This window comes from Rhinopithecus roxellana, chromosome 1, assembly GCF_007565055.1.
Source record: "Rhinopithecus roxellana isolate Shanxi Qingling chromosome 1, ASM756505v1, whole genome shotgun sequence".
In the NCBI taxonomy this organism is placed as follows: Eukaryota; Metazoa; Chordata; class Mammalia; order Primates; family Cercopithecidae; genus Rhinopithecus; species Rhinopithecus roxellana.
In genome coordinates this window covers 148,809,723-148,822,822 of record NC_044549.1, presented here as the reverse complement: position 1 = coordinate 148,822,822, position 13,100 = coordinate 148,809,723, and positions in this window count along the sequence as shown.

Genomic DNA, 13,100 nt, shown 5'->3' with positions numbered 1-13,100 from the left:
ATCAGATCACGGAGGCAGTTTCCCCCATGCTGTTCTCGTGATAAGTGATAGTGAGTGAGTCTCACGAGATCTGATGGCTTTAAAAGTGTCCCCAGATTCCCCTACTTGTACCCATTCTCTCTTCTGCCTCCCTGTGAAGAAGTGCCTTCTGCCATAATTGTAAGATTCCTGAGGCCTCCCCAGATATGTGGAACTATGAGTCAATTAAACCTGTTTTCTTTATAAATTGCCCAGTCTTGGGTAGTTCTTCATAGCAGCATGAGAACAGAATAATACAGTAAATTGGTAGTGGGGCATTGCTATAAAGATACCCAAAATTGTGGAAGAAATTTTAGAACTGGGTAACAGGTAAAAATTGGAACAGTTTCAAGGGCTCAGAAGAAGAAAAAAGATGTGGGAAAGTTTGGAACTTCCTAGAGATTTGTTGAATGATTTTGACCAAGACGTTGACAGTGATGTGAACAATGAAGTCCAGGCTGAGGTTGCCTCCAATGAAGGTAAGGAACTTGTTGGGAATTAGAATAAAGGTGTCTCTTGCTACGCTTTTGCAAAGAGACTGGAGGCATTTTTGCCCCTGCTCTCGAGACGAATGGAACTTTGAACTTGAGAGAGATGATTTAGGGTATCTGGCAGAAGAAATTTCTAAGTGACAAAGCATTCAAGGGGAAGCAGAGCATAAAAGTTTGAAAATTTACATTCTAATGATGCAATAGAAAAGAAAACCCCATTTTCTGAGAGGAAGTTCAAGCCCGCTACAGAAATTTGCATAAGTAATGAGGAGATGAATGTTAATCACCAAGACAAAGGGCAAAATGACTCCAGAGCATGTCAGAGACTTTCACAGCAGCCCCTCCCATTATCAGCTCAGAGGCTTGGAAGAGAAAAAATGGTTTCACAGGCCATGCCCAGGGAATCCATGTTCTATCCAGCCTAGGGACATGTTGCCCTGCATCCCAGCTGCTTCAGCCCCAGCTGTGGCTAAAAGGGGCCATGGTACAGCTCCCGGTATTGCTTCAGAGGGTGCAAGCCTCAAGTCCTGGCAGCTTTCACATGGTTTTGAGCCTGTGGGTGCACAGAGGTCAATAATTAAGGTTTGGGAACCTCTGCCTAGATTTCAGAAGATGCATGGAAACTCCTGGATGTCCAGGCAGAAGTTTGCTGTAGGGTGGATACCTTATGGAGAACCTCTGCTAGTGTGATGCAGAAGGGAAATGTGGGTTTGAGGCCCACATACAGAGTCCTTACTGGGGCACTGCCTAATGGAGCTATGAGAAGAGAGCCACTCTATTCCTGACCCCAGAAAGTTAGGACCACACACAGCTTGCACCACATGCATGGAAAAGCCATAGATACTCAATACCTGCCTGTGGAAGCAGCTGGGAGGGTCTTGTACCCTGCAAGGCCACAGGGACAGAGTTGCACAAGGCCATCAGAGACCACCTCTTGCATCAGCGTGACCTGCATGTGAGACATGGAGTAAAGAAAGATCATTTTGGACCTTTAGGGTTTAATGAATTCCCTGTTGTATTTTGGACTTGCATGGGGCCTATAGCCCTTTGTTTTGGCCAATTTCTTTCATTTGAAAACTGTATATTTACCGAATACTTGTACCCCCATTGTATCTAGGAAGGAACTAACTTGTTTTTCGTTTTACAGGCTCATAGGTGGAAGGGACTTTGTTTGTCGCAGATGAGACTATGGACTTGGACTTTTGGGTTAATGCTGGAATGAGTTAAGAGTTTGGGGGACTCTTGAAAAGTCATGATTATGTTTTGAAATGTGAGGATATGAGATTTGGGAGGGGTCGGGGCAGGATTATATGATTTGGCTTTGTCCCCATCCAAATCTCACTTTGAATTGTAATCCCATAATCCCCACATGTCAAGAGCAGGAGCAGGTGGAGGTAATCAGATCATGGGGCTGCTTCCCCCATGCTGTTCTGCTGATAGTGAGTTAGCCTCACAAGATTTGATGGTTTTAAAAGTGCCTGTAATTTCCCCTGCTTGCTCTCATTCTCTCTCGTACTTCCCTGTGAAGAGGTGCCTTCTACAACAATGGTAAGTTTCCTGACACCTCCACTGCCATGCAGAAGTGTGATTCAATTAAACCTCTTTTCTTTATAAACTACCCAGTCTCGTATTTCTTTATAGCAGCATGAGAACAACTAATACAAAGTTATTTCTCTTTAAAAATAAAATAAGAAATATTTTCAAAGTAATTATCTTCTTTCCAAGAACAGATTGGAATTCACTGATTTACCACAGTTCTTTAAAGTTTTTATGAAATCTGTTATTTTTATACTACATTTTTTAATAAAATTATTTTCCATTCTAACAATGGGGAGAAATTAAATATCTAAAAGGTCATTTGACTCTTTAAAAATTAGGCACTTATAACACTTAAATTATTTACCTTTGAAATTGAAAGGATTTTTTTTTTTTTTTTTTTTTTTTTTTTTTTTTTTGTATACTGGTCCAATTAACAATTAAAAGACAAGGATAGTTGACCTATACTATGTGTTAAAGAGGTTTACCCTTGGGGAAGAAAAACTATTTAAATGTGATTCCAAGAAGAAATGTAATGTTTAGTACACAGCAAGAATGCCAAAAATGTAGAAACAATTGGCATGCCATTTTTTTTTAAAGAAGGCATACCAGCTCCTTCTTTAGTAACTGTCCTCCAAGAATGTAAGAAAAGAATAGGGTAGTGTCTTAGACTGTTTTGTGTTGCTATAGTAGAATCCCTGAATATGTGTAATTTATAAAGAAAAGAGGTTTATTTGGCTCAAAGTTTTACAGACTAGGAAGTTCGAAGGTATGGTGCCGACATCTTCTCAGCTTCTGGTGCTATGTCACAACATGACAGAAGGTCAAAAAGGGAAACAGATACATACAAAGAGGGAAAACCCAAGGGGCATCCTTATTTTATAACAATTCATTCTCTCAGGAATTAACCCATTTCCAGAAGAACTAATCCAGGCTCTCCAGAGTGAGAACTTACTCACTACCTTGAGAAGGCACCCAGCCATTCATGAGGAATCCACTTCCACAACCCAAAGACCTTCCACTGGGTTCCACCTCCAACGTTGCCACACTGAGGATCAAATTTCAATATAAATTTTGGCAAAGACAAACCATGTTCAAACCATAGCAGGTAGTTAACAAGTAGTACTACAAAAAATCTCTCTTCTTTTTTCTCTTTTACAACCCTTTCTTGGCTTTGAAAAAGTCCGTAACATTAGTAGTATTTGGGAAAGGAACAGATACACACACACACATGCTATCTCTGTGATATAAGTTAAAGTTTGTTTTTTTTTTTTTTTTTTTCTGGAGATATTCACTGCTACAAAAATCAGTGCTTTAATTCTTCCTTATTCTTCTATCATTCATTTTAGAAAAAAGAGGTGACAAAAACTCTGTTATATATGGCTCAACCTTTCTAGATTGGCCAAGAGTCTGCATTGTGGAAGACTATTAGCTTGTTTTGTTTTAAAGCACTATTTTTATGTAGTGTTATCATGGTATAAAACTTTAGGTTAAACACGGTCAGGTGAGCCTAATTAAATTTTCAGAATAAGTCAGATCTTCACTTTATTTATTTATTTATTTTTATTTTTATTTTTTTTACTCTTATTTTACATTCAGGGGGTATATGTGCAAGTGTGTTACCTGGGTATATGTTATGATACTGATGTTTGGGGTACAAATGATTCCTGTCATTCTATTTTATTTTAATATGGTTTATTATCTTTTTTTTTTTTTTTTTTGAGATGGAGTTTTGCTCTTCTTGCCCAGGGTGGAATGCAGTGGTGCAATCTCGGTTCACTGCAACCTCCACCTCCTGTATTAGTGATTCTCCTGCTTCAGCCTCCCAAGTAGCTGAGATTACAGATACCTGCCACCATGTTTGGCTATTTTTTTTTTTTTTTTTTTTTTTGTATTTTTAGCAGAGACGGGGTTTCAGCATGTTGGCCATGCTGGTCTCGAACTCCTGAACTTAGGTGATCCACCCTCCCCGGCCTCACAAAGTGCTGGGATTACAGCCGTGAGCCATTGCGCCCAGCCAACAATTTTTATTATGTGAAAATCAACTAATTGTTAATGTAAAAAAAAGCATCTTTAACTGCTACAGCACTTTAATTTTGTATCTTTTGAGACAATTAAATTGATCAAACAAAATGAAAATTGTCAAATTTTGATAATGCTTAAGTTTTACATATTATCCCAGAGAATTTATTTTTAATTAAAAAAATGGAAAATCAGATGATATCTAATGTATCAATTCTACTGTAACAAATTAATTCTGATATTTTAAGCTTCCTGATACTTCTTGGTTCTATTAGAAGGTAGACAATTTGGTAATGTAGAAAGACTCAAAAGTATATTCCACAAGACTTATTATTTCCTTGGCCTTATACTCTTATATTTGTGAAAGGTATTTCAACAAATGGACACAGTAGTTTCTAAATAAAAGGAAAACATAGTATCATTTTGTCAATGATGGATCAATGATGCCATTCAAATTTTCACACTGATTGTATTCCACTAGGGAAACTGCCTTAAAGAAACACAAATATTAACCCCATTTAAAAAATAAATATGTATTGCATTAATTGAAAATAATTGGAAAAGAAAAAACTGAAACCTATGCTTTTTTCATTATGATTATTTCATTGTGATATTTAAACATTGCATTCAATAAGTTATAACTCTGGTTCAACAACAATTTTCATAAAATATGTTTATCCAGGATATATACCAGTCATCATTGTCATGTATTCTCTGAGAGAATTCAAAATAGAGTGAGTTAGGTTAATTTCTTACTTAGAAGGCTTCTGAGACTCTAATTAAATTTCAGAGAGAACAGTCAAAATTTCTGGCATGTGACCTATAGATGTAAATACACATTATCCTGAATAAAAGGAGAATTACTTTGTTGAATTATAATGAAGATAAACAATTGAAAATAAAGCCAGTCATGCAGGGAAGATAATCTCATTAAATATTTATGTTTCATTAATGTCAGCATTTTAAAATTTTCTCCTATTTCAATAAAAATTAAGTTCTTATTATTCTGCAGTCATAATAGCAATGGCTGAATTTGAGAATAAATGGCTTAGATGCTTACCCTTCAGTTTTATAAGACAGAGTTTCTGTTTGTTTAAGTTTATATATGAAAATATTAATGTGCTATGAATATTAGGCTAATGAACTGATAGAAGTAACTTGATGATTTCACATAAATGTTTTATCTAAATATGGTTTGCTTTCTAATTAAATAGAATTAAATAGGCTGGGCGCAGTGGCTCACGCCTGTAATCCCAGCACTTTGGGAGGCCGAGGCGGGCGGATCACGAGATCAGGAGATCGAGACCACAGTGAAACTCCATCCCTACTAAAAATACAAAAAATTAGCCGGGCACGTCGGCCGGCGCCTGTAGTCCCAGCTGCTCGGGAGGCTGAGGCAGGAGAATGGCGTGAATCCGGGATGCGGAGCTTGCAGTGAGCCGAGATGGCGCCACTGCACTCCAGCCTGGGCGACGGAGCTAGACTCCGTCTCAAAAAAAAAAAAAAAAAAAAAAAAAAAATTAAATATAAAATCCATTATTTAAGAAAGACTAAAATCTTCAAACATAGGCATGTGGCAATTTTCACCTATTTTTTCCAAGGTAAAATCTTGTCAAAATGAATTTTAACACTTCTGATGTTGGTTAATAGATAATTCCTGATTTCGGAAGCTAGTGTGCCTAATGAGCTCATGGTTTCAAATTTTAGTTCAGCTGTAGTTATTGTTATATAAGGAATATTGCATTCATTATAAAACACACACACACACACACACACACACACACACACACACATATATATATATATCAGATTCTGGAAGTAACAGCAAATATAAATTAATCAAATTATTTTAATAGAGAATATCAGCTAAAACTCCAGACAAGCTGATATTGCACTTAGTTTTTCTCTCAATATTTGTGTATCCTAACCATCTCTGTCTTCTATAGTGGCTCCTCTTCATTCTGATTTATAAGGCCCTATTCTATCTCCCTAGACTCACTCCTGAGATCATACATTCATAGCTTTAACTGTCAAAGCCATTGTGAATGATCTCTGAAGAAACTCAACTACTCTAAGTTTTCACTTGTGTGTTTACAGGAATTTCTAGAAGACTTTAGAAATCATCATTTTGAATTCTTTGTTTTGTGCAGCTATAGCAGAATACCTGAGACTGGGGTAATTTATAATGAGTAGACATTTATTTCTCACAGTCTGAAATTCTAAGATCTCACAGTCTGGAAGTCTAAGATCCAGGGGCCAGCATCTGGCAAGGGCCTTCTTGCTGGATCATTCCATGGCAGAGAGGATGAAAGAACGCCAAACTTGTTCTTTTCCAGTGGCACAAATCTTACTCATTTGAATGGAGTCTTCCTGGCCTAATTACCTCTTAAAAATCACACTTCTTAATACTGTCACATTGTCAATTAAATTTCTGAATGAGTCTTGGACAGGTCAAACATTCAAATCACAGAAGTTTTCCCTCTACTTCAAAGACAATGTAAGAAAAACATAGAAATGCTTCTTAGCAAACTACCTTCCACTTCACAATTATATGGTTCTATCAATGGCATTACCATTCTTTATGTTTATTCTTCCTTTAATAGTCCTTCTTTTTAATATGTCATTAAATCATACCATTCTGCCTAATGAATTCATTCCCCCATTTTTCTTTTTACTCCAGTACCCAATTTTCTAGGTCTTCTGCATCCTATGTTTTCCAAGTTGCTTTTCCCAATATTTCTTTTTCTGCTCTCGTAACTACTCTATGTATGTAACTTAAATAAACTTTATAGAATATTCTACTTAAAATAGTTCATTAAAAATAACAATAAAATTTATCATTTGTTGAGTAATTGCTACTTTTCAAATATCATAGTGGACATTAAAGTACATTACCATATTTAAATGTAACACTTTTGAATTGTTATTCATGCAATTTACAGATAAATTTTTAGCAGCTCAAGAGGTTTGGCAGCCTGCAAAATTCATGCAGCATATCCAAAACCAAGTTAAAAATGAAAATCTTCTGCTGATTACTCTCTCATAATGTGCATAGTCAAAGGACTTTTTATTACCAACTATAACAAATTCAGTGTTTAACTTGTGAAGTATGCTTTTCAAAGAAATGTATGACTCTCAAGCAAATAGAAAGTGAACACATGCCAAAAGTTTTACTTAACTCATTAATTAATTAGGGAATCAGTAAGATGTCATGATGGTTCAAAGAGCCATGATGGAAACTAACATAGACAGACAACTTAACAAAGTCATGTTAGTATATATATTCTGAAACAGCTGAATATCTGCACGGTCACTTATCTTTAGAGTTATCTCTTCCACTGGACAGAAATTACTTGTATCTCTGTTAGTCGAATATCTAGAAGTTAGCCAGGAACTTCCAAAAGTCTAAGAACTTTAATCAATAGTGATTAATGGCATGAGTGAAACACATTGCCCTAGACTAGCACAGAGAAATAGAACTATATTGCAAGCTGTACACATAATTTTTTTAGTAAACACATTTAAAAAAGAGATAAAATTAAGTTTAGTAGTATATTTTTATGTAAATGAATACATCCAAAATATTGTCATTTGACCATTTAATTAACATAAAAAATTAAAAAGATATATATATATATATATATATATATATATATATATTTTACACTAAGTCTTACAAATGTAGTATATGTTTTAAGTAGGATCTCTTTATTAGGACAAGTCGTAAAGCACATAATAGCCACAGTGGTTAACTGCTATTTTACGGGCACAATGTGGCCCCAAATCCTTGAGGGGCCTGTCCCTTTGTATGATATATCACCCTTCTTCTATGGCCTTGTTTTACAAGTTCCTGACAATTTCTCTGGCAGGGAAAACTTTGAACACCTTCCATGAGGATGAAATTCATTTGTCTCTAAGAATTACTTATCAGCCCTTAAAACTCAGGTCAACTCAATCCTGAAATATCACACAAACCAGGCCATTTCTCGCTGAACCTTTATCACTCATATTGTTGTTCCATTATGCTGGCAAATTTTTGACTGCTAACTACTTTAAATGTATCATTTCCTGTAATCCTTTCAACTGTCTCATGAGCTGAGTACAACATTATTGCTATTTTACAGATGAGAAACACAAGGCATAGAAGGTTAAGAAACTCTGCAAAGGTCACCAAGTTAGCATGTGGCAGAGCTGGGATTTCAATCCAGCAATTGTGTCTCTGAATTTTTCTATTTCACTTTAATGCTTTAGGATACCACTCCAGCTAGTATTAACAGATGACTTTATGGGCGTAGAGTGCATTTATAATGAATGCTACATAATTTAGTACTTACTTTTATGTAACTATTATAGCTGAACTATTCCTGTTTTCCCTGTTTTATTACAAGCTCTATAAACTCTAGGGTCATAATTTGTTTTCACTAAATTATGTTTTCACCAAATTGCCTCGACTAAGAATCTGCTAGACAAACACGTGGATGCATATTATGGTTAAAGCTCCATACTGTCTTCTTTAGAGCTGATGCTTACTTTGCCTACATTAAAATGCCAAATAATAACTTCACATCTGGCTGAGCTATGATCAGGGGAAATATACCTTGCAAGGAAAATATGATTGAATAAGCAAATCAAGTTGTTCCAAAGGGCTATTAGTAAGAAGGAATCAGGAATATTGAGACCAATCAAAACTGGTAATAACATTTTTCTTCCTGCTCTAAGGTCTGTGCTTGATTTCTGATTGGTATATGATCAAAAAGTTACTGAGTGTGGCATACTAGACAAGGGGAGTAAAGGAAATCAATAATGGTTAAACTTAAACATACTGTTTCATTTAGCCATTACCTTTAAGCATACACACTGTTTCCCTCAGTTTTCACAACTTAGTGTTAAGAGAACATTGATTACCACATTTTATAGTACTAATGGATTTTCTAATGTTGGAACTCAGAAAACAGTACCCCAAAATGAAAGCCTTAGAGGCAGCCTCAGAAGCAAAAGCTTTTCTCTAACCTTCTCCTCTCCTCCTAACTCTCAATTCCATTCTTCTCCCAGGCTAGCCATAGAAACTAGAATCCCTTTTCCCACAGCTAGTCAGAAACCAGAACCACTTTTTCACAAGGCCTACTGTAAAATCTAAAAATATTATTTTAACTTTCCCTCTGCATTCCTGTGTAAAAACTGGCAATAAGGAAAATATATGACTTACCTTTATCACTGTAGGTCATAAGGCTCCTATTCCAGAAAGTGTTCTGCCTCATACCCAGAAGGGAAAGATGCTGCACCGACAGGCCAAGGAGAATCTGGAAGGACACATCCTGCTGGGTTTCAACACTCAAGTCTATTAGAATTAGATCATATCCTTATTGTCCAGTCACATGTCTACACGACTGTCCATACTTTGTTGAAACTAAGCATAGAAATGTGAACAATTTTCCCTGTATCTTTGCATCCTTATTCTAAAGGTTCCTCTGTGCACGTTAAGTAAAGTTATATGCTTTATATATGTATATATATATACATATATAAAATATATATACATATATAAAATATATATAAACGTATATATATATGTTTTACTATGTATATTAAGTAAAGTTATATAGCCTGTCTTTTTGGTGATGTTTAGTGAACCTTTAGAGGGAAAGCGGAGGCTTTCTCTCATCCCCAACACTAAGAAAAGTAACTCTGCTTCTAACAGTTTCTATTAACTTCAAGTAAATTAATAGCAAAAGGAAAATTGTAATATAAAAATATTTGGCAAATATATTTGAACCAGATACTCTACCGACACATGGAAGATTTTTGGCTTTGTAATACCTTAGAAAAAAATAGAGCAATGTAAGCAATGATCTATTCTTTGTGATTGCTGATGCACACCAGATGGGTAGTCTCTAAGGGGGTCAATATTTCTGCAAATCTTTCCTTTTTGAAAAATTTTGTACAACTATCCTCACAAATTTTAAATTTAAATATTTTTGTTCAAAGTCTTGAAAGGTGACAATGTGCTAGCAGCCCTCACTCTCGGTGCCTCCTCCGCCTCGGCATCCACTCTGGCAGCACTTGAAGAGCCCTTCAGCCCGCCACTGCACTGTGGGAGCCCCTCTCTGGGCTGGCCGAAGGCTCAGCTGGCTCACTCCCCTTGCAGGGAGGTGTGGAGGGAGAGGCGTGGGCAGGAACTAGGGTTGCATTCCTGTGGACGCGGGCTGGGCGGGCCCCCACACTCTGAGCGGCCAGCCAGCACCAGCGACCCAGGGCTCTGAGGGGCTTAGCACCTGGACCAGCAGCTGTGGAGGTTGCTCTGGGTCCCCCAGCACTGCCAGGGATGCACTCAAATTCTCTCCGGGCCTCAGCTGCCTCCCCACAGGGCAGGACTCAGGGGCTGCAGCCTGCCATGCCCAAGCCCCCCCACCTCCACCATGGGCTCTCGTGTGGCCCAAGTCTCCCCTAGGGTCACCGCCCCCTGCTTCTTGATGCCCAATCCTATCCACTGCTCAAGGGCTGAGGAGTGCAGGCATGGCTCAGGACTGGTGGGCAGCTCCACCTGCATCCATGATGTGGGATCCACTGGGTGAGGCCAGCTGAGCTACTGAGTCTGGTAGGGACTTAGGGAACTTTTATGTCTAGCTAAGGTAAACGTACCAATCAGTACTCTGTGTTTAGCTCAAGGCTTGTAAATATGCCAGCTGGTACTCTGTATCTAGCTAACCTAGCGGGGACTTGGAGAACTTTTCAGTCTAGCACTCTGGGTCTAGCTCAAGGATTGTAAATGCACCAATCAGCATGCTGTCAAAATGGACCAATCAGTTCTCTGTGAAATAGACCAATCAGCTCTCTGTAAAATGGACCAATCAGCAGGATGTGGGTGGGGCGGGGGGGGGGGTGTCACTTAAGGGAATAAAAGCAGGCCACAGGAGCCAGCAGTGGCAACCTGTTCCTGTCTGGTTGCACGCTGTGGAGGTTTTCTTCTTTCACTCTTTGCAATAATTCTTGTTCCTGCTCACTCTTTGGGTCCATGCTGCCTTTATGAGCTATAACACTCACTGTGAAGTTCTGCAGCTTCACTCCTGAAGTCGGCGAGACCACAAACCCACGAAGAAGGAACAAACTCCAGACACACCATCTCTAAGAACTGTAACACTCACTGCGGGGATCCATGGCTTCATTCTTGAAGTCAGTGAGACCAAAAACCCAACAATTCTGGACACAGTCTTGTATAGGTGTACTTATGTATATTAATCAGCAATTTATTAGAACAGAGATTCTGTTTGTTTGTTGAGATGGAGTTTTGCTCTGTCACGCAGGCTGAAGTACAGTGACGCGATCTTGGCTCACTGCAAGCTCCACCTCGCGGGTTCACGCCATTCTCCCGTAATTTTTTGTATTTTTAGTAGAGAGGGGGTTTCACTGTGTTAGCCAGGAAGGTCTGGATCTCCTGACCCTGTGATTGAACCGGCTGGGCCTCCCAAAGTGCTGGGATTACAGGCATGAGACACCACGTCCAGCCTAGAACAGAGATATATTAAAAACAAATTATTAAAGTAAATGCAGGTGTTTGAATGTTTCTGCCAAAACATATATATATATGTAATTTTACAGTTGTAAAAAAAAAGTTTAGGTAGAATTCTTTTGTCTAAAAATAGTTACTACTTCCATTACTGAATACTCATATATATATATATATATATATATTCATACATATACAATATATGTATTATATATATATATATAATGTGTGATTGTGTATATATATATATAATAGTTCTAGAATGTAATATTTTGTTAAAAAGAGACTTTAAGTTTCTTCCTAGTAACCTAGCCAACGGCAATCAGATACTTTGATATACAGGGACAAAATAGTTTATTTTCAAGATACACTTTAATGAGTTTGTGATTTTAGCCATTTTCCAATACTAGTGTATTAATTTCATATTTCTAAATTTTTGATTGACTATGCAGTGTGAGTTTGTTTTACAATAGTGGAAAACTTTTTAAAAAATAAATATACAATATGTTGTTTAACATTAGTTTTAGAATGATAGTTTTCATGCAGAATTAGCTCCTTAGCTAAAAGTTTTGTGACTTTTTTTTTTCTTCCAGGCACTGATTTCTATTCTAGACATTATATCTGAGATTATGATGCCAATTGTATTAATAGTTGATATTTCTTTTATCTTAAAAATCTTGGAACACAAATGCAGTTACTTTTCCATTACTGAATACTCATTTGATCATTTTATACAATATTACTTGAAACATTTAAGAGTTATAATAAAGCTCAAGAATGGAGACCAAAATGAATTGTACATAGCAACTCACTTATTGTCTTGAGATTTTTATGAACATTTCCAATGTGACCTTCTGTGTAGATGAAAAAGTAACACTCACAAATCTGGAATAGTCTTTACCTCAAGGGAAACATGTCAAAAAATATTATGTGCAAAGTTGAGCTTGGCTTTAGAAATCTTACACAATTTCTAAGTTACAGATTTTATTTTGAAAGTAATCAATTTTTGGTCTAATTATCTTCAGTCTGATGTATTCTGTTTTTTCAACACTGCACATAATATATGTCATGTACTACATTTTGAGTTAAGGAAAAGTTCTTGAGCATTTTATTTTAATTGTGGAGAAGATTTTAATGATAACATTTTAATAAAAATAAGTGGCTCTCATTACACTTTTTAAAGAAAATTTATTCATTATTTATTATTTTAACACAAATTTGTGTTACTCCCTTGGCTCCATTTTTCCAAGAAGTTGAGATGCAAGTAACTAAAGATGGAGAGATACTAAAGTCAAAATTTAATATAATTTTATTGTATTTTATAATAAAATTTGACTTTTTAAAATGATGCTTTTAAAGTTATAGCATAGTTATGATTCTATCTTTTTAAGAAGGTAAAATTATTTTGTCTGTAAATAGCTAATTCCTTCAAATTCTTCGATATTACAGACACATTCATGGGAGTTATGGATATAAAAGTGAAGAATGTTTTGTTTTTTTGTTTTGTTTTGTTTTGTTTTTTGAGACGG